At 39.9% G+C, this 21,828-nt stretch overlaps 1 protein-coding gene across 1 annotated transcript in view; it reads left to right on the top strand.

Annotated features, from left to right (window-relative positions):
- The window catches only part of LRMDA (leucine rich melanocyte differentiation associated), a 992,983-nt gene that overhangs the window by 733,252 nt on the left and 237,903 nt on the right, over positions 1-21,828 (top strand). The gene's annotated exons all lie outside the window — the stretch shown is intronic.

Here is a 21,828-nt window from a genome sequence, read left to right as displayed (position 1 = left end):
GGGAAGCGGACAGAACCTGGGGGAGGAGAGGTGCAGGGGTGTGTGTTGATGTTGCTTCAGGCACTTCCCCCAGCAGCTCCCACTGGCCGTGGTTCCCCGTTCCGCCAGTGCGTGCCACGCCAGAGCCCGCCCTCCAAACCCCTCCTGCAGTCGAACCCTCTGCCCTGAGCCCCTTGCCACACCCTACACTCGACCCTCTGCCCTGAAACCTTTGCCGCATCCCACACCCCTCCTGCACCCAACCCACAGCCCTGAGCCCTCTGCCACACCCCTTCTGCACCCAATCCCCTACCCTGACCCTCTACCACACCCCTCACCCCTCCTGCACCCCACACCCCAACCCACTGCCCAGAGCCCCCTGCTGCACCCCTCCTACACCCCAATCCCCTTCCCTGACCCCCTGCCACTCCCCTCATCCCTTCTGCACCCCACACCCTAACTCCTTGCCCTGAGCCCCCTGCCGTGCCCCTCCTGCACCCTGACCCCCTGCCACACCCCTCATCCCTCCTGCACTCCACACCCCAGCTCCCAGCCCTGAGCCTCTGTCACACCCCACACCACTCCTGCAACCCCTGAGGGCAGGGAGCAGGCGGGGTTAGTGTGGGGATTTCAGGGAAGGGGTTGAATGGGGGCAGGGAAGGGATGGGAAGAGGCAGGGAAGGGGCAGGGCCTCATGGAAGGGGTGGAGTGGGGGCAGGGATGAGGGTGGCACGGGAGAGGTGTCAGTAATGTGGCTTTCGGTCCAATGTAGTAGTCCTCATGTGGCCCTCGTGGTCATTTGAGTTTGAGATCCCTGCTGTATGGCTTCATGTTGAGCTCTTCTAATAGCCCTGTATCTGGCTATTCCAATTCAGCAGACAGTCACTACACCTCCACCCAGGCAGAAACTTTTCTCCCCATGTTTCACAGATATTAGTCCGGACGCAACAGGCAGCTATAACCATTGAGATATTTTTTTTCCTCACTGAGATCCATTCTTGTAAGTAAACAACACCGGTGACCCTTCAAATGACCAAAGGCACGTTCATCTGTCATTATGTACCTACTAAGCCTGTAACTGAAACATCATGTGGTGGTGTCGAGGTGGACAGTGTACGGTTTCATGAGCCATGGGTGCAAGGGGTAGGTTGGGTCACCCAAGATCACTATTGGCATTTCAACAATGGTAATCCACCAGTCAGGAAAGAAAGTTTCTGCTTTCTTAACAGTCCTGTGTTCTTAAAGATGTGTGTTACGCTCTTCCCTGACCAGGTAACACTGATGTTAGTAAAATGTCCCCAGTGATGGCCTGGCACACTTGCATGACAATGGTCACTGCGGTGGATTTCTCAACTCCAAATTGATTCCTGACTAACAGATAGCAATCTGGTGTTGCAGTCTCCACTCACTTCTCAACTGTCACTTTGGCTATCATTTTAGTGTCCCTGCACTGGAGGACTGGTGTGAATTCGGCACACAGATCCAGGAATGTGACTTTGCACATCCGAAGGTTCTGCAGCCGCTGCTCATCATCCCAAATCTGCATTAGAATGCAGTCCCACCAGTCAGTGCTTGTTTCCTGGGCCCAGAACTGGTGCTTCGTGAACGACACCAACAATGTTGAATTATTTCTTTCTATGTCCCGTAGCAATCTAACCTCCATGAAATCATCATGTTCCTCAGCTCTGCAAATACTGCAGGATCAAGTGCTCCGTGCTTGCAATGCTCATGACAATAATGCAGAGTTGTGCAGGCTCCAAGCTTCTGTCAGAGGTGGTGTACAGCAAAGAGGGACATGTAGGTTTGCAAGGATTTTGAGAAGTGTGAAATATTGTGGGATGCAGATGAAATGAGGGTATGGAGAACACTGCATTATGGGCAGTTGACCCTATGCTCCCAGTCTCCCCTGTGCAATTCGTTTCTGCCACGAGACATTGCAAAAACTTCCCAAAACACCCTATGCTGGATGGTGGCAAGTTGCACAATGAGATACCTTCCCACAGTTCCTGCTCTCTGCATTGATACAAGTGCTCCTGGTGAGGACGTGCGCTACTGACACAAGGAGCATACCATGCCCACACACAAGCAATGTAATAATAGTGGTGGCTGTATGTCGATGTAATGGGTTGACATAATTTTGTAGTGTAAACAAGGCCTTAGTCTCAACATTCTCCTGCTATCTAATAAATAGTTGGGTAAGTCACTGTTATGTCCTTCTCCTGATAGCTGATCCACAGAGAATATAAGTTGCTACTGGTACCTGTTTCTCCTTTAGCTCAAGTGATAAACCTATTTGCTGTGACTCTAAAGGTCTGCATTTTCAATCCTGCTGCTGATTTATCTGAGCAGTCAGTATGGTTTCATTTGATGTGATTTGGGAGTGTTTTTTGTGTTTTTGTTTTTTCAGTTTGTTTTCTAAAAATCTAGGAAAGTACAGGCAAAACCACTACATTAAAATACCTTTAAGGTTGCAAAGTTGGGCATTCAATGTTTAGGAAATTCCAGAATTAAAGTATTCTGGGCAACCTTAAATCTGCCCTCTTATGTGCATTACAGTAGATTTTTCAAATATATGGCCACATTCTGTTGATTCTACAGGACCTATGCATACACACAATGGGGCTGAATTTGTGGTTGCAATCTTTAATTCTGGTATTTCCAATTTTTCAGTGCTTAACTTTGCAACTTTAAAGTTCTTTTTAATGTCTTATTTAAAAAACATACATACCTGTATCTGTGCATTTTTATATATGTGTAAGAAATAATGAACATAGTGATACACAGCAATAACTCACATTGATAGCAGTTTTATGAAGAGATAATTCAGATTTTTTTTTCTACTTGAAGCAGTGTTCAAAGCTGAGAGCTATTGTTTTCTCTGAAAAGGACAGTCTTCAATAACATCACAAGATCTCACTCAGAATCACATGGGGGTATTACTGCAAGGCAGGAGTGAAATTGAAGCATGTCACCAAGCATGTCATTGTAACAGAATTACAAAGTACACAGAAAGTAATACTAAACCATTCACCTTAGGAGCAATTACTAAAAAATTATTTCTTGATAGCACAAGTAGTTTTTATCTCACGTAACCCATAATATGATAGGTGCTCTATGAATATGAAGTAAAGAACAGTCATGAAAGAGTTTACAGGCTAGGCACCAAGTAAAAATAAGAACTTGAATTGAACTCCAAGGTGAGAAGTCTCCCTTTGAACTTAATTACCTACTTCACAGGAGTATCTATGAGGCTTAATTAATTAGTGTTTGTAAAGCACAATATAGATCTTTTTGTGAAAGGCTCTATAAAAGTGCACAGGATTGTTTTGATTTATTGTTTATTTTATTAAAGTGAAGGTGACTTCTTGTTACTTTTCCCTCACCATGGACCTGGGGCAGCTACTCAGTGTTATTAGAGGGTAATACAACGTTTCCTGCTATCTTATCACATTGCTGATGATTCTGCTGATATGGTAGTGGTGCTTCCTGTCCGTAATGGGTCAGTGGCGCAGGCAGTGGGGGTAACTGGTGAGACAAAGGTAGGACAACATCTAAATTGTAAAGCACTGTGAGAGAGAGTGGACAAAGTTTGCATAAACAGGAGCAGCTTTGGATTCTTTATTTTTTTTGTTTTTCAAACCCACTGCTGAAAATTAACTGCTTCCAGTGTATTCGAACAGACAGTCCACTGAGTGCAGTATAAATGTATAACCCAAAGCAGTCTTTTAGCAGAAAAAATGGGAATTATTCTCACTAGCTTATTATCATGCTGCAGTATTTAAGTAGTTTAATTTTGCTAATTTTAAACTCTTGCATTAAGAGTTCATGTCACTAGATTATGTGAGACATTCCAGAGCCAAACCATCTGGCTTCTATAAAAGTCACAGAGAGCTCAAGGACATCTCCAATGGCTTTTATTGACCAGAGTGCCTCATTAGATTTTAACAGGAGCAACGGAGCTGGGAGAAGAGATTTCAAAATCTGCAGAAGCTGAGATTTCATTGCTCAGACAGGGACTGTGTGGCCCTGAGAAGGCAAGTCAAGTTTGTACAGAGAATTTTTCATATAAATCTCCATGATAGAAGGAGAATACTTGTTATGGATTAACTATGTTTTCATCATATAAAAAAGGATATCCTAAAATTTGAGGCACATTTCATTATTTAAACAAAGTTCTTTACCCCAGCCCCAGGTATTTTTGTTTGATTCAGTCAGCTGAATTGAAATTTCACAGACTTCAATGGCTTAAAATGAAAGAGAATCACATATTCGGTGCTGGTTAAGATTATTTGGGCATTTATCTTGTGTGTCTGCCACAGTAAATTCAGATCTGAATTGATAAAGGGCAAAGGTCTGTGAAGAAGTTTCAGCAGTGTGGGGGAGTGAAACTGCCACTGACAATATTGTGCTATTCAGAATCATCATTTTATAACAGCTTTGTTCAGTAGACAAAATGGTAACATTGTTACTTTTTAATCTTAGCAGAAAAGGATCTGGATGTTGATGGCCAACCCCTCATAATGCTTTGTATGTATGTAGCACCTTTTGTCTGGGAATATGAAATAGCTTTGTTAAAGTGGTGATATGAAGTTAGTTGCTCATATATTAAAAGATTATTGTTACTGGTGGAAGAAGAGAGTCAATAAAGGCCTTTTTTCTTCCTCTGTTATGCTTTCAAGGGGCCAGTTATGGTGACCTTATTCTTTACAGGGGCTTTATTATAATGTGGCTAGAGACATAGCTTGCCCTACTGTGTAAGTGAATGAGAGTGACTTAACTTCAAATTAGAGGTCAGGTTGGAGAATCCCAAGGATACAGTTTGAGGCCTTACTGCCAGCAAAGTACAGTATCACTGCTCATTTTTGTATTCCTTTGAAACCCCAAAAGTCTGCTAGTCTCTGCTCACTTCTCCCTCCTGGATGTAACTGTCATTGTAGTCAAATGTATCCTTTAGGTCAGTCTTCAAAATCTACTAGATTTCATGTCTGGCAAATATGTTTAACAATATGATTCTAACCATGTCTAGAAGTCAAGGCATGTTTCCAGAGTTAGGCCTACTCAAAGGTTTGAGTATGTTGGGTATGTCCAAGGAGTCAGTACTCTCAACTCATATGGCAGGGCTGATCACATTGAGGAGGTCAGGATTCTTGCTATGCTGCCATTTTGTTGATTCATCCACTTCTACAGGCTGCTCTGTTTCAGATGGCTTCAGAGGGAGGCGAGGTAAAATAAAAATCACTAGAACCTCATGAAACTCAAGAGAAGAAGATTAAGCCAATTGTCTTTGTCTAAAGCAAGATCTAAGTTTCACACTTTTTGATGGTGGCAGGAACTTCAGGGCTGCTGAAATCAGTCACAGCTGTTAATTTAACAGAATACTGTGACTCTTCCAGATGTGGATCAGTGCTGCTGACAAAATATTGCACACATGCATGTTCCACTAGCAGGCACCAAAGCAACTGCCTCAGGACTTCGTTGAAAAGCCTGGAAGCTATGGCAGATTACTGAGGAACTCTAGAAGTCTCCTTAACTAATGAGCACATGTACGACTTACCGAAGTTCCAATTCCCCAGCTAAAACTTGAACCATGATCCTCAACTGGGTCCTCTGGCTGTTTTAAGGCCAGTCATGTGCACTGATCCAGTAACAAGGATTTGTTTCAAATACTACATAGCCTTCATTACAGTACCTCTGTAGAACAAGAGTAGGAGACAAGTAATTTTTTTTTCTAGAAGTAGTTCTGTACAAATGGGGTGGCCGGTACGATGGGAGGAATATCAGCATCTGCGGTTATATTCTGTATTATGATACAAAACATAAGAAATTATAAGAAGACAGAAAATCATTTCACACTGGTGGTCCAATTGCCAAAGCAACAGAATATGAATAAATTGCACAAGGACAGGAGTTCATCCATTTTGTTATTAGATAAATTCAAAGCATTTTATTTTTCCAGCATAACCATTTATTCTACATTACAGTCTAATAAAGAAATTCAGAATATGAATACGCTGAAACAGGCAATACATGAATAAAGTATAATGTGAAAATATAACAACTACAAAGAGTGGGCAGATTTACCACCCACTACCCAGAACTATGAATCTGTCTGGTTAAAAGAGAGACAGATCTCTGCTTTGGCTTAATTATACATAATTTGGCTGACAACTGAAATGCAAACCTAAACAGTCAATCAGCTAGTGATACACAAAATTAAGCATTTCACACAGTGTCCAACCCCTTCAACCTTTATTAATACTTTAATTACATTAATTACACCCTGGTTTAAAGCATTGCAACTACAAGAGGAGGGGGAGAAATGAAAGACTCCCCTAAGTAATGAGTTGGATAGTGATTGTGTTAGAATTAAGACTATTAGGAAAATGCAAAGTAGCAGTGAATTGTAAATAAATTCAACAGTTTACCCTTCCTGTTATTTCACCCCTTAATTCTTTTCTGTAACAACAAACTGTCTCAGATACTTTATCAGTGTCCATACACTCCAGGATAATTATTTGTCGGTATGTACTTTCAGGTTCAACAGAATTGTGAATATTTTGGTATTAGCATTCATTTCTCCTGTGTAGTTTTGTGTGCGTATGTGTATGTGTGTCAGGGACACAATTATGATGCTAAAATAAGAAACATTTGTCTTCTCACTGCGTTTTGCAATCAGTAGACCAGCTCTCATACTGATCATTTATGTAGAATTTAAGGCACTTAACTACCTACAACACTGAGACTTAATGACTATAAAGTATTATTTTCCCCATTTTACAGATGAGAGAAAAGTGGAAGAGAGATCAAATGACTTGACCAAGGCTACAGAAATAGTGGCATAGCCATGATTAGAATTTCAGATTTTCTGACTTGTGATCCCATGCTTATTCTTCCAGACCCTGCTGTTGGTTTTGCTCCATCAAAAGCAGTTTAAAAAAGTTCATATAAAAAGTAAATATGAATACTTGTGCTCATTGCTACTCTAAAATTCTTGGCATCAAATACATGTAGAAGTTATTTTTGTATATTTTAACAGTAACTGTCATCCATTGTTTGATAATTTGTTATTTAATCCACAAGTTGTACATACTTTTTTTTATTTTATTGTTTTGTCCCATCTCCCTACAATGGCCTGCAAAAGTGATCTGGTAACCAGACTCATTTACATTTTACAAAATCTGCCACTTTGCAATGATCAATGAGCTTCTTGGATGATCGATGTGAGTTGTGGAAACCAAGTTATTCTGAAAATTAACTTGAAAGGGCATTTTAATAAGTCATGCTGCTACCAGATAAGCCCACGTTTTTCTATACAGTGCTCAGAGCTAAGCATCACCTTCTTGATCTCAGCAGCATTTTGAGCTCAGTCTTTTTAGACCACGGACTTCCTGGTATAAGTAACAAACACTAGGTGAGTAAAAATCTCTGAACAAGTTCATTGTGTCCAGTGTAATGGTTGTACTGACTAAGTGTGAACAAAAGTAAACAGATGGCTGTTTGTGAAGGTAAGCGCCTTTACGTAAGAGACTAGAGAGTGAGCGTTGGTTAAGACACCTGCTGTAGAGCTAGGACATCTTGGTTTTATTGCCACCTTTGCCCCAGACTGACTTATGGAAGTCACTTTACCATCTGTGTCTGTGTCCCCATCTGGAAAATGGGGATAATATTTATTATGCTCACCTAACAAGAAGGTTGTGAAGGTTAATTCATGTTCAGATGGAAGGCTATTGAAGAGCATTATTTTGTGAAATTAAAAACATAGAGAATAAGAACAAGAGTTAAATTATATTCACACTGTAAAAGAAAGAAAATGAGTTTATATACAGAAAAATCATTATTAGTCTTTATCTTAATCTACTTGAAAGATTATGTCTTATGAACAGATGTTCACAGAAACTTTGAGAACCTGAAAATCTGTCTTGGCATCTTTTCAGTTTTTTGATGATTTTTCCAAAGCTCCATCTTTTAATTATTTCAGGCAGTCTTAGGGAGATGTTCAAGGTGTTCAAACTTTTTTTTTTCTTTTCACTCTTCCCACATCAGTGCAGCTACATATCCTTTCAATGTTCTTCATTTCCAAAATAAGTTTGGAGGCAAATTTTAATGTTCCAGTTGCAAACAATATGCACCTGTGGTCCCATGAAGTTGCCATGCAGACATCTCTTCATGTTCTAAAGCAATCATCTGGAACACTCCTACTGATTTGCTTTGTATGTGCTTTGAGATCTACTGACCAGGTGGGCTCCTATTGCTACAACTAGGGTTATAGAAGGCTTAGTTAGTCACTCTGAGACCGAGGGTGCTTGAGACAGAGAGAACAGTCCTGCAGGGGAAAATAACAGTCTGAATAGTGAAACTCAGGAAAAAGCTTAGGCTAAGGTTTGTCTGTTGTTGTTTAACAATACAAGAAAACCCACAGAAGGAGATGTGTGTGCTACTTATGGTACTAAGAATGGGGTGGGAACTTCACTTGCTTATGTTCATGAAAGCAAAGTGATCATCATTAAAAATTAAATATTTGTCAATAAATACAACAAGAATGCCACCTGGTTTAGATAAGAGTATATTTTGAATGAGTTGTTTAATTGTGATATCTCAGAGACCACTGTGTTCTAAGTTTGTCAAATACTGCTATTTTAATGGCTACTACTGTAGATCTTTTGCTGCCCATCATGTATTAAGGACTTGATTTAGCAAAACACTTAAGCATATGCTTAATGAAATGCTTTATAGAATAGGATGGACCTAAGCATATGCTTTGCTGAATTGGAACCTCAAGTTTACTGGCAGAAGAATTTTGTATTAGAAAGCAAGGACTTTCATTTTTGGTACCCCAGATCTAGTCTTTTCTGTGTGTCTAGAACATGTGGTTCATCCTTCATGAAGAAAAAAAGGGTCAGTCCAAACCCACAATGAACAGTAAGTAGTGTGAGAGATTTGAAATAAATATCCCTGTATGATAGTCAGATATCTCTACTCTATACCATACTGAAGAAGTATGACAATTTGAATTATAATCTACTATATATAACATGAAAATAGAGCCACACAAGTTTGATCATGCTGAGCTGTGAAAGAGTGGCTGCTTTCTTTGTCATTTGATTGACAACGTTAGTTATATTCATGTAATAAAATTAGGAGATGTATCAATTCACAAAGATGAATAATTATCTTAGTTGTAGTCGTCTTACAATACAAAGGGATGACATCTCAATTTCTCCTTAATGGCAAAGTTATCTTGATATTTAATTAAGAATCTTTTCTAATCAAATTAGCTTTCACTTCTTAAATAGAGGTTTCTAACCTTTAAGTGGCTTTAAAGTGTTGTTCCTTTCAGCTTTACATTTGAAAAGAAAGGTAATGTCCCTTAAAGTGATCCTCTTACAGTGAATTATTATTCACTGGTTGATTGCAAATACACATTCCTAAAAAAAAATCCATAATGTTTTATAAATTATTTCAAGATGTATTTAAAACCTTTGGAATTAGTTCTGCTACTTGCAGGAGATTGCCAGAATAACTTTTGTCCTTTTTAAAATGTAAAACAAATTATTATTTACTGTGGGAAACATTACTATAGCTTCCCTTGGCTACAACTGACAGCGACAATTTGAGGTAACCTGCTAACTGTAATGTTTGAAAATGCAGACATACAACAAAATGGAAAGGTATTTAAAGCCTGTGTCTTGGAGCATACTTAGGAAATTGTTCCAAGTTAAGAGCTGAGATACCTTTGTAGATGACTAAAGATTTTGGATCTTTGCTGTCTGTCTATTACTTAATTGACAGTGTCAGTGTGTCTGCCTGGGAAATATGGATAGCTGAATCACTGAAGTAGTTGCCTGAAGTGGTTTTTCTGTTGTTCTAATTACTGTTTAAAGAAGATGGATGGCACCAGGAGCGGCGCCAGGGTTTCTGATGCCCTAGGCGGACAGCCATTTTGCCGGCCCCCCCCCGTGGGTCCGGAGGACCTACCGCAGTCATGCCAGCGGACGGTCTGCTGCTGGAAAGGCTCCGGTGGAGCTGCTGCAGTGATGCCAGCGGGCGGTCCACTGGTCTAAAGGTGCCGGAGCCTTTAGACCAGCGCACCGTCTGCCAAAATGACTGCGGCAGCTCCACTGAAGCCTTTCCAGCAGTGGACCATCCGCCGGCATGATTGCGGTAGGTCCACTGGACCCGAGTGCCGCCCCTCCCTGGCAAAATAGTGCCCCCCCCAAATTCTGGCACCCTAGGCCATTGCCTAGGTCGCCTAAATGGTAGCGCCGGCCCTGGATGGCACTGTAATGTAGACTATAGATAGTATAGTATGATCTCTTTTCTATTCTTGGGATAAGTTATGTAGGTGTCCATTTAAGTCACTTTATGACTGCTCCTTCTTATTCTTCAGTCTCCTGCCATGTGTCTCCATCTTTAAGATCAACGAATGGAAACTTATTCACTGAAGATTTCTCTGTTTGTGATAAGTTACCAATCTGCGATCCTTCAGAAAATTAAAATACTCTTTACATGCCCAATGTGGGGGCAACCATTCATCTCGAATGCCAATGGTGTAAGCACCAAAGGAGTTCTGTTACTGTGCAAAATACTGCCCCATTGTGAGTTACTAAAAAGTCCAGTTCTCAACCAGCCGTCCTTGCCAAAAGATAATGCAGGCATAAGGAGCAGGGCTAGAGGATGAAGCTGGTGCACTACTAGTACTTGAGGCCTGCTGTACTTTCCTAATTGCTCTCTTCACTTTCTATTCTCTCACCCACCTCTCTTTATTCTCTTTGACTCCTTGGCACATCACAGCCTTCTAGCATGGCCTGTTGCTAGCTGCATGTTCCAGCTTGTGGTGTTGATGTCGAAAGTTTTTTGGTCTCCTTGCAAATATCTTTGAACATAAGCCTAGGTGGGACTAAGTGGCCTTGGAGCATCCATAACGTCTCCATATAGGAGATCCTTGGGAATGCATCCATCTACCATCCCAAGCAGATAACCAAGTCAGTGGAGATGTTTGTGTTTGAGAGTACTGATTAGACTTGGCTATTTTTCTTTCTCAGATACTTTATGAGCAAAGACAGTGGGTGTGGAAGGGGTTTAACCTTCTCTCAGGCCTGCTGTAGGTGGTTCAGGTCTTGCCACCATACAGCAATGTGCTCAAAGCACATGTATTGCAGACCCATATCTTGGTGTTCTATTAGTTTCCTATTATTCCCCCCCACACTTGGTCAGTTGGCCAAATGTGGTAGCTGCCTTTCCAATGCAAGAATGAGCTCTAGAGATAAATTATCTGATAAAGTTGATTCTAGTTTGCAGAACTTGTGCACAACTTCTAGCATGGTGTTAGCTATTGAAACCTCTTGTACACTGAACACACCTGGGACTGTAATTATTGTTTCCTTTAGACTGATGGTTATTTCAAATTTATCAGATGCTCTTATTGCAAAGTTGCTGATACTCCTCTTCACTGTGTGCAATAAACACTGCATTGTCAGCAAAACGGAGTTCTCTTATCAGCAGATGTTTGACTTTGCTTTTTCCTCTTAGTTGTGGAGTGTTGTAGAGTTTTCCATATGATTTTGTATGGAGATATACTCGCTTGTTGCTAGTGAGAAAACATGGCAAAGCAGCAGAGAAGAATATACCAAAAGTGTTGATGCCAGGCCCTATCCCTGTTTGACACCACTGCAAATTTCAAAGCTGTCAGATTGATCACTGTCATACTGGACTGTAGCTTTCATATCATCGTGGAAGGATCAAATAAGAATTAAAAGGATTGGTAGGCAACCAATTCTCTCTAGCAATTGAAAAGAGTACTTTGGCTGACCAGGTTAAAAGCCTTTGTAAGATCTATGAAGGCTATGTAGAGAAGTTTTCCTTGGTCTGTTTTCTTGCAGTTGCCTTAGTGCAAAGACCATGTCATTATGAGATCTAATGGCACGGAAGCCATACAGATGCTCTGGATATAGCAGTCTTTTGAGAATGACCTGTGTGAATGCCTTGCTAGCTACACTCAGAAGAGAAATTCCTCTGTAGTTGTTGCAATCACTTCAATCTCCTTTGTTTTCATACAAAGTTATGATGTTGATGTTCTTCATGTCTTGCGGTACCCCTTCTTCCCTCCAGCAGGCAAGACATTATACAGATGTTTAAGCATACATATTCTCTTGGTTTCAGTACTTCAGCTGGCATCTCATCACTTCCCACAGATTATTCTGGTGCCAGGAAGGTGATTGCCTTTTCAGGATCATTTATAGGTGGTTCTATATCAATTTCGTTGATGGTCTCATAGTTAGCACTGCTTCAGAAACAGTGGTTTCACATTAATAGAGATGATGATAGTGTTCCACCCAGCATTGCATCTGCTTGCTTGTGTCAGTGATGATGTCGCCATTAAGAGATTTGAGTGGGGCAGCCTTCTTAGCCACCTTGGCAGAAATGACCTATACTTTCTTGATTCCATCATACATACCTCTAAGATTTCCGTTCTCAAAGGACCTTTGTATCTTTTTGCACAGTTTGAGCCAGTGCGATTGCAAATATTGCCTTGCTTTTTATTGCAATCAGTTCTTGGTCACTCTGAAGTTAGCTCATGTTTCAGGAGAGGGGTTGACGTGGTGGTGGAGATATGCTGGGCATTTTGTTTCAATAACTAAACGTATTTCTTCAGAGTATTCTGCAAACCAGTCTTTAGCTTTTGACAAGGACATTGTACAAGATCAAGTTGCAACTCTGTGGATTTTTATTCAAAGTGTGTTCTTTGCTGCATTAGCATTCATGGAAGGTGCAATCGATGATGGCATAGCTTCACTGAGATTCGTAGGAATTGGAGATAATTTCCTGGATCTTTTGTGTTGCTGATGTTAATGCATGGGGAAAAATTTCACTATGATGGAATTTCCTTAATTAAAGCCTTATTTTGCACTGCAGCATACAAATGCAAGGTCTGTAACACTACATTGTGAAAACTCTGAGCCGGAAGAACATTCTGTATGTGTTTCCTGTGCGTGACAATCATGGGGGACTTCAGTTTGAGTGACATATGCTGAAGGTCTCATGCTGCCAGTACTAAAACATCCTTGGAATTTCCTAACTCGAAAAGTGTTGCGTCCCGCATGGAGAAATTAGATCTTATCTTGACAGATAAAGAGGAACTGATGATCGAAATAAAAACTGATGGTAACTTAGGTAGAAGTGATCATCATTTGATCACATTAATAATGTGCAAATGGAATAAAGTCCGGTCCAGTAAAATATATAATATATGTATACACACACATATATATATATACTTGGTGCTTTAAAAGGTCCAGTTTCACAAAGCTGAAAACAATTATGAGCCAAATAAGGTGGAAGGAAGAATATAATCAGAAAAATGTGATTAAAAATTGGGATTTAAGAACACTTTACTAGATGCCACAAAAGCCACAATCCCCCAATTAAGGAAGAAGGCTGTATTGGTTAAAAAACTGATCTTGTTTAGAGGGGAAGTGATGCTAACTGTAAATATATATATGTAACAAATGGAAGAAATATAAGAACATAAGAATGGTCCTACAGGGTCAGGCCAATGATCCAGCTAACCCTATATCTCGTCTTCTGGCAGCGGCCAGTGCCAAGATGCTTCAGATGGAATGAACAGAGCAGGGCAATTATTGAGTGATCAAGTCAGAGGCTTTGGGACACCCAGAGCATGGGGTTGCATCCTAACAATAATACTGGTCCATTATTAGATGGAAATGGTAGAATTATCAGTAATAATGCAGCAGAGGTGTTCAATATATATTTCTGTTCTATTTGGGAGGAAAAACAGACAATGTAGTCATATCTTATAACAACATTCTTTCCATTCCACTAGTATCTCAGGGGGATGTTAAAGAGCATCTACTAAAGTTAGAGATTTTTAAATCAGCAGGTCTGTATAACTTGAATCCAAGAGTTTGAAAAGAGCTGGTGGAGGAGCTCACTGTACCATTAATGTTGATTTTTAAATAAATTTTGGAATACCAGGGAAGTTCCACAAGACTAGAAGCAAGCTAATACTGTGCCAATCTTTTAAAAGGGTAAATGGAATGATCCTGGTATTACAGGCCTGTCCGTTTGACATCACCTGGGCAAGTGGAAGTGGAGTGGCTGATATGGAATTTGATTAATAACAAAATAAAGGAGGGTAAAATATTTAATATAAATCAGCATGGCTTTATGGAAAATAGATCCTGTCAAATTAACTTGATAATTTTTTTTGAGGTTACAACTTTGGGTGATGAAGGTAAGAGTGTTGATGTAAGAGTAGTATGCAAGGCATTTGACTTGGTACCTCATGACATCTTGATTAAAAAGCTAGAAAGATATAAAATTAAGATGGCACATATTAAAATCTGGCTACATGATAGGTCTCAAAATGTAATTGTAAGAGGACAATCATCATTGTTTCTGTTGAGGTCCCACTTTAACATTTTTATTAATGACCTGGAAGAAAACATAAAATCATCACTGATAAAGTTTGCAGATGACACAATAATTGGGGAAGTGGTAAATAATGAAGAGGACAGACTTCTGATATGGAGCAATCTGGATGACTTGGTAAGCCGGACACAAAGAAAAAATACATTTTAATATGGCTAAATGTAAATGTGTACATTTAGGAACACAGATCATAGGCCACACTTAACCGGATGTAGGACTTTCTTTTGGGAAGCAGTAACTGTGAAAAAGATTTGGGGTCAGGGTGGATAACCAGCTGAATGTGAGCTCCCAGTGTGATGATGTGGCCAACAGGGTACAGCCCTTGTATATATAAAAAGGAGACTCTCAGGTAGGAGCAGAGAGGTTATTTTATCTCTGTATTTGGCACTGGTGTGAGTGCTGTTGGAATACTGTCTACAGTTCAAGAAGGATATTGATAAATTGGAGAGGGTTCAACTGAAGATCCATGAGAATGATGAAAGGATTAGAAAACATGCCTTATAGGGATAGACTCAAGGAGCTCAATCAGTTTAGCTTGATAGGATTAAGGGCTAACTTGATTACAGTCTCTGTGTACCCACATGGGGAACAAATATTTAATGGGCTCTTCAATCTAGCAGTGAAAGGTATAAAATGATCCAATGACTAGAAGTTGGAGCTTGACAAATTGAGACTGGAACATTCAGATGTATGCTAATAAATATTGAATAGAGAAACCAGTGCTGTATTTTTTGTATTTACAAGACATTATTTTCTTTTAGTTAGTTTGCTGAATGTCTGCTTAGGCCTCTTTATTGCAACTTTTGTAAGATATCTCAGATAGTAATGTGTCCATCGTTTGCCATTATCATTTCATGGGTATAAAGTGGCTTAATTATGACATGGGGATATGACCATTTTATAAATCTACATTATTGTTGGCTGTAGCAGTGTAACAGTAGCAAAATGGCATCTTTGAAACCCATCATGGAAGACAATATTTTATCAATCCCTCTCAAGTTTCCCTTCACTGAACCTGGTGGGTTTTCTGTTTTTTTCCTTTCTAATCTTGACATCCGAGCAGTGGATGTGCAGTTGTCTGTCAGATCCAGGCTGTTTGCCCAGCCCTTAAAATGCACCTGTGTTTGAAGTGGAGTCTGCTATTGTAGTACTTGGTGAATAGGATTTCAGTGAGAACTGATCTGTGCAGAGTGAGGAAAAGGTCCTTTTACACACTGCTTGTAATGGAGTGGAAAATTACATTTCCCATTGCAAGAATAGCCCCATTAGAGGAAAAGCAGATTCTCTTGCAGAGAGCTACAATGCACCTCAGGCAGTGAAGGGGTGACAGCCCAAATAATGGGAGCTGGGAAAGAATTAGAAGATGCTAAAATGAAAAAATGTTTTTCTTCGTATACTGTGGTTCCTTCATAAACTTTCTTCCCTGCTACATTGGGAGCAGTTAAGTTTCCAATACGAGGAAAACACAAATTTAAACAAATGTGTTTAAGATGTTTGAGACTGAACCTTACCCTTGTTAAAAAAGAAAAAGAAAAGAAAAAGAAATACTATAATATGTTTCATAAGTAACTATCCAAACTAGAGTAGAGTTACTACAGGATTTTAGATCATTACTGTGGAGCATTGCATTTTTTTAAATAAGGGTTTCGAGGTTTTGTCAATTGCATCCTGATCACATGAATACCAGATACTTCTGGGTACATGTCTGAAGAATCTTCCTCTATACAGCTAGTAGCATCCAGAGTGAATATGAACCTTCTATGACCTGTCCTGCACCCAACAGTTTTTTTCAGGTTTAAGCATGTGAATGGTGTCATTGCCAACCTCAAGTTATTTAAAAGTGTCTGAAAATGAAGATGAACTACAAGTGCTAGAAAAATATATAGCTAATGACACCCTGAAAGGGTAAAAATGATTTATTTCACATTGACACTGAAAACAGAAGATTATTTTAATGGTCTTGAAAGATGGAAGATCAGTACTTCTGAAGACTGAAATTCTCCCTTCTTTCATTTAAGGCCAGAAGGGATCATTATGATCATCTAATCTGACCTCTTGCATAACACAGGCAATAGAATTTCACCCAATAATTCATCCACCAAAGCCATAACTTCTGGTGGAGCTAGAGTTCGTGGTTTTGATAGCCAGCCAAATTTGATTCAAAGACTTCAAGTGTTTTTAAATCCATTGCATCTCTACATGAGTCATTCAGGTGTTTAGTTACTTTCACTGTTGAAAATGTGCACCTTATTTCCATTTTGCTTGTCTACATTGGGGCTGGTCCCTGTCATAAACAGATAGCTAAGGGTTAATGTCTCTTTCCCCTGGAAAGGAGTAACCTGAAACACCTGACCAGAGGACCAATCAGGAAACAAGACTTTTTCAATCTGGGTGGAGGGAAGTTTTGGGTGTGAGTTCTTTGTTCTTTGTCTTGTGTCTGTGCCCTCTCGGCTCTGAGAGTGATCTTTCTAATCTTCTGTTTCCAAGTTGTAAGTACAAGGATAGTAAGACAATAGGTTTATATTGTTTTCTTTTATATTTACATGTGTGTAGTTGCTGGAATGTTTTAAATTGTATTCTTTTTGGATAAGGCTGTTTATTCATTTTTCTTTTAAGCAATTGACCCTGTATATTGCCACCTTGATACAGAGACTATATATTATGTCCTTTTTCACTCTTTTTATATAAAGCTTTCTTTTTAAGAACTGTTGGAGTTTTTCTTTAGTGGGGACTCCAGGGAACTGAGTCTGCAGCTCACCAGGGAATTGGTGGGAGGAAGAAGTCAAGGGGAAAATCTCTTTGTGTTAGATTTACTAAGCCTGACTTTGCATACCCTCTGGGTGAGGGGGAGAGATTAGATCTCTCGGTACTTGTGTTTCCAGGACTGGAAGCAGGGAATCTCCTAGGGTCGTCCAGGGAGGGGAGCCTGGGAGGAAGTACCAAGGAAACAAGGGGGGTGGTTATTTCCCTTTGTTGTAAGACTCAAGGCATCTGAGTCTGGGGGTCCCCCAGGGAAGGTTTTGGGGAGACCACAGTGAGCTAGGCACTGTATAATTCTTAGCTGGTGGCAGCGGTACCAGGTCCAAGCTGGTAACTAAGCTTGGAGGTTTTCATGCTAACACCCATATTTTGGACGCTAAGGTCCAGATCTGGGAAGATATGTTATGACAGTCCCACATTTAGGGGGCTGTTCAACTTCCATGCAAATTCAGTTCAAATATGGTGATAGTAGTTTTCTGAACTGAATTGGAACCGCCAACTCCTTTCACACACCCCATTCCAAGCAGTCATCAGATAGTAACAACTTTCAGGCACCATTCTGTGGGTCAGTGTCTTAGAGATAAAAGTTCTATGTCTCATCAGTATCTCCTAAACCAGCAGTTCTCAAACTCTGGGTCGGGACCCCAAAGTGGGTCGGGACCCCAAAGTGAGTCGCGACCACATTTTAATGGGGTTCTTAGGGCTGATGTTAGATTTGCTGGGGCCCAGGGCTTAAGTTGATGCCCAAAGGTTTCAGGCTTGGGCGGCAGGACTCAGGTGTCTCCCGCCCAGGGCTGAAACCTTTTGGCTTTGCTCCCCTCCCTCCCACCACACCCAGCGTGGTGGGGCTTGGACTTCAGCCCCTGCCATCCTCCTGGGGTCCTGTAGTAATTTTTGTTGTCAAAAGGGGTCACGGTGCAATGAAGTTTGAGAACCACTTGTCCTAAACCATCCAGTCTGCCAGTAAAACTTATACAGTCCTTCAGCCTTTTCCAAGAATAAGCTATATTAGATCCACTAAGAAAACAAAGTAGAGTTAATAACTAGAAGTGTAACAAATAATACAGAGCCTGAACCTCAGACATTTTCAAAGAATTTTTGGATTGGAAGGTTTTTCAAGTGGCTTATCTACCTACCCTCTGAATTGTGATAGAATTGATTCCTGTTCTAAGAATCATATTCCAATTTTTGCTGCTGCATGTAGGCGTCGTCGTCTTTTTTTTCCTATTTATTGGGCAATGTTACTATGTGACTTTCCTCCATGGTTAGCTCTGGTGTTCATATCAAAATGTAGTCCTTATTTCTCATTGATAAGAGACTTTGATCATCAGAATATTAGGGAAATTATATTAAGGTAATTGCTTTTGTCCACACTTAAAACCAACATCCTGTAACAAAATGCATGTGCTACACTTTAATTTGACTTAAAATACCAGGGTTATTTCATAACTCAGGTGCATCTAAATGAATGCCCTGTCCAGTGGGTCTTGGTGGGCTCAGCAGGAGGGCTAAAATCCCCTTCGGTCCAGAGATGGCCTCATTGCTCAGCCTCTCCTCTTCAGGATTCCAGTGCTGCACAAGAAGGGAGGGATGGACCACATTCAAGGAGCAGGTTGCTATCCTCTTCCCCCACTGGTTAAGACTGGCACAGCTAAAGACCACATGGGAGTTGGATTAGGTCTCTTACTTTGGCTGGGAGGCATTGAAACTTCGTCTGGGACACATGGCATCACTCATCCCAGATTGTTACCATGCCCTGATTCAAGTTGTGTGTTTGCGACTGACTTTTGCTTTGTTACATTATAGCTGGGTGTCTCTGTTTGTTGGCTGCTCGCTGATATTGCTTATTGGGGTGATGAAGGAGTTTTCCTCTAATGCAGATTGGCAAAGACAGATGTGGAGCATTCTTCAAAGCAGTATATGGAGGTCTAGCTCAGTTTGTCTTTTTAATTGACGTGTTGCTCATATAAGTATTTTTGCAGCTGACTGGCAGGTGTCCAGTGCTATAGTAGTAGGCTATTGACTTACCCCTGCCTTGAGTACAAGGTTTGTAAGTAAGTGCTGCAGGAGATGCGGTACAGATTGAAATGGGGGTGCTGAGCTTCCACGGCCAGCAAAAATTGAAGCACTGCACATCTGGAGCAGATTCTTAATATGAGGAAAGTGTGACATGATGAGTTCTGGCATTGGGCAAATTCCCTGCTTTATGAGTGGGTTGAATGTAGCTTCTCCCTGTTGGTGGAGTCTCTGAGGCAGAGTTCTAATACTACCTTGAACTAATGATTGCTAGGTAGTTTTCCGGGTTGTTTTGTTAAGTCTTACAATTCTCATTAGTTGTTTCAGGAGTTAAGATAATTATAGTCTCTGTTTAAACCATTATCAAATATGCATAATATTGAAATTTGATATCTGCACCATAGGCATATGTGCATTATAATATTACTGTATGTGTGTAGATAGAATTCTATAATTTTTAATATCATATGAGAGTTCTATTTACTGTAAAGTACTAGAGAGGAAATATGACTAATGAATGCAGTGCCATTAACATGAAACATTTTCCTTTCAATTAAACTGAAAAAAAAAATTGGAAATGTTACAGAAACTTTTAATTGAAATAATACATCCTGATTTTATTTTCTGCTGCTAAGAGGGCAAGAATTATGTGGAGTGAAATAAATACATACTTCTGGATGACACCATCTTGGCATTTCCAAGCATTCTTTTCTAAATATGTTCTTTATCTGAACAGTCTTGAAATACTTGAAATAATATAATTAAAAGCACAAAATGAGTGCCAGACTTGTCAATTTCAACAACAAAGTGCTGAAATTTTTAGTGAAACTGAGAGCTCCATCTCCCACACATTGTAATGAATAGGTTCATAAAAGGAAAATAGTTTAATTACATTTTAGTTCTTGGATTGTTAATAGGCTGGAGTATCTAAATTGAATAATGTGATTCTGGTAATAATTATGTGTAAATGAACTTGTTTAAATGATATTTTACAGCTTCTTTATAAAATTACAGCTAGAGGCAATCCAGTGATAGACAGACAAAGGCCATGCAAAAATTATCATAAACTATTAGCTTGTTTGCAAAGGGTTTTATGTTAATCTTCTAGTACTTAAAGCACTCTGCAATTAACATATCATGGGGAGCTGCCTTGCAGCAAAGGCATGCAAATTGAAGTGCTCAGATAAAAAGCCATTCACATAAAAAAAATCAAAGAAAGGGTGGCATAGCACTCAAAGGGTACTGGTTTTATATTTGAGATTAAGGAGGTGTAATGACTGTGTTATCTAACTATGGTTGTAATTAAAGCTTTTCTCTTGCAGACATGACAATAGGTACAGCATTGATTTGGTTGTTTTAATTGTGAAAGTCATTTTATTTCAGGGCAGAAGATATGAATAGCCTAAATCAAAGGGCTGGAAGATTGCTTTGTTGATAGTACTTGTTCAACAGCTGCCTTGTTGCTTGATACACAAACGAGGAGAATGCTGAAAGAGATCTGGGAGGTGCTCTGTGTTGTAATTCTCCTGCTGGTTTCCTTTCCTTTTCTGAAAAAGGCAAGGACCTGTGAACTGATCGTAAACAAGCAGCTTTTTCATACATCACTGATGTTTTTTCTCCGTTAGTGTCCCCCAAGCAAAAGAAGTCATAAAAGGCCTTGAACTAACTTTTACTACTGCACTTTCCCAAACTACAAAAGTTTATGTAATAAAACTGTCATCTGCTCTCAGAGATATCACACTTTTAGTGGAGAACAAAAGTCTCCATATGGCTGTAATTCCTGGTATCAGAAATGTCATTGTGACAAAAATGATGGGCTGCAGAGAGATTGGGTATTGGCTTTTATTTACATTGTGTGTATGTATACACCAAATCCCCTCAGTGAAAGATGGGAAGGGGACTTTGGACCATTCACCACAGTAACACTATACAGAATGAACTAACTATAGCTGTTTGGATTCAAGACCGACATAAGTAGGTATAAGAGTATTTCAGAAGCATTGTGGTCATCCTACCTCCTTTTACCAGTGGTGAATTTGGCTCATATAGCCAGAAAGGAAAGGGCCTCTGGACAGTCAGAAAATACATCAATAAGGCCTATACACAGTTTTTGTACCAATGTAATCATGTTGGGTTAGGGTTGTTGTTGTTAGGGGTTTTTTTTACTAATATAGTTATACTGGTGTGGATGCAGTTATAACAACATAAAGGTGCCTTATACCAGTAGAGCTTATTACTCTTCCTATACAGGAATTGCTATACTAGTATACAATTCCTTTATACCAGTATAACTGCATCCACACTGTGAGGGCTGTACTGCTTTAATTACACTAATGTAGTTAAAAGCAGGACAGTTTTCTACTATACTAAATGTGGATTTCCCTATCTTCTTCCTTAATGAGTACAAACCAGTAAGAGATTTAAGTGGAGCTTTATACTGCTTTGGCACAACAAGAGTCTTCCCAAACACCTAGAGACTTTGTGGAGTTCAAAAAAAAAAAAAATAAGGCTGAGAAAAAACACACTTGCACCTGCTTATGTCGATCTTGAATCCAGCCAGATCTATGTAGTTCAGTCTGTATAAATGTTACTGTGGTGAAAGTCTTCTTTCCAACCTTATACTGA

The sequence above is a fragment of the Gopherus evgoodei genome, chromosome 7 (genome assembly GCF_007399415.2).
Source record: "Gopherus evgoodei ecotype Sinaloan lineage chromosome 7, rGopEvg1_v1.p, whole genome shotgun sequence".
Lineage (NCBI taxonomy): Eukaryota > Metazoa > Chordata > Testudines > Testudinidae > Gopherus > Gopherus evgoodei.
Note: the sequence above shows the minus strand (reverse complement) of the source record. Positions and strands in the feature narration are given on the sequence as shown.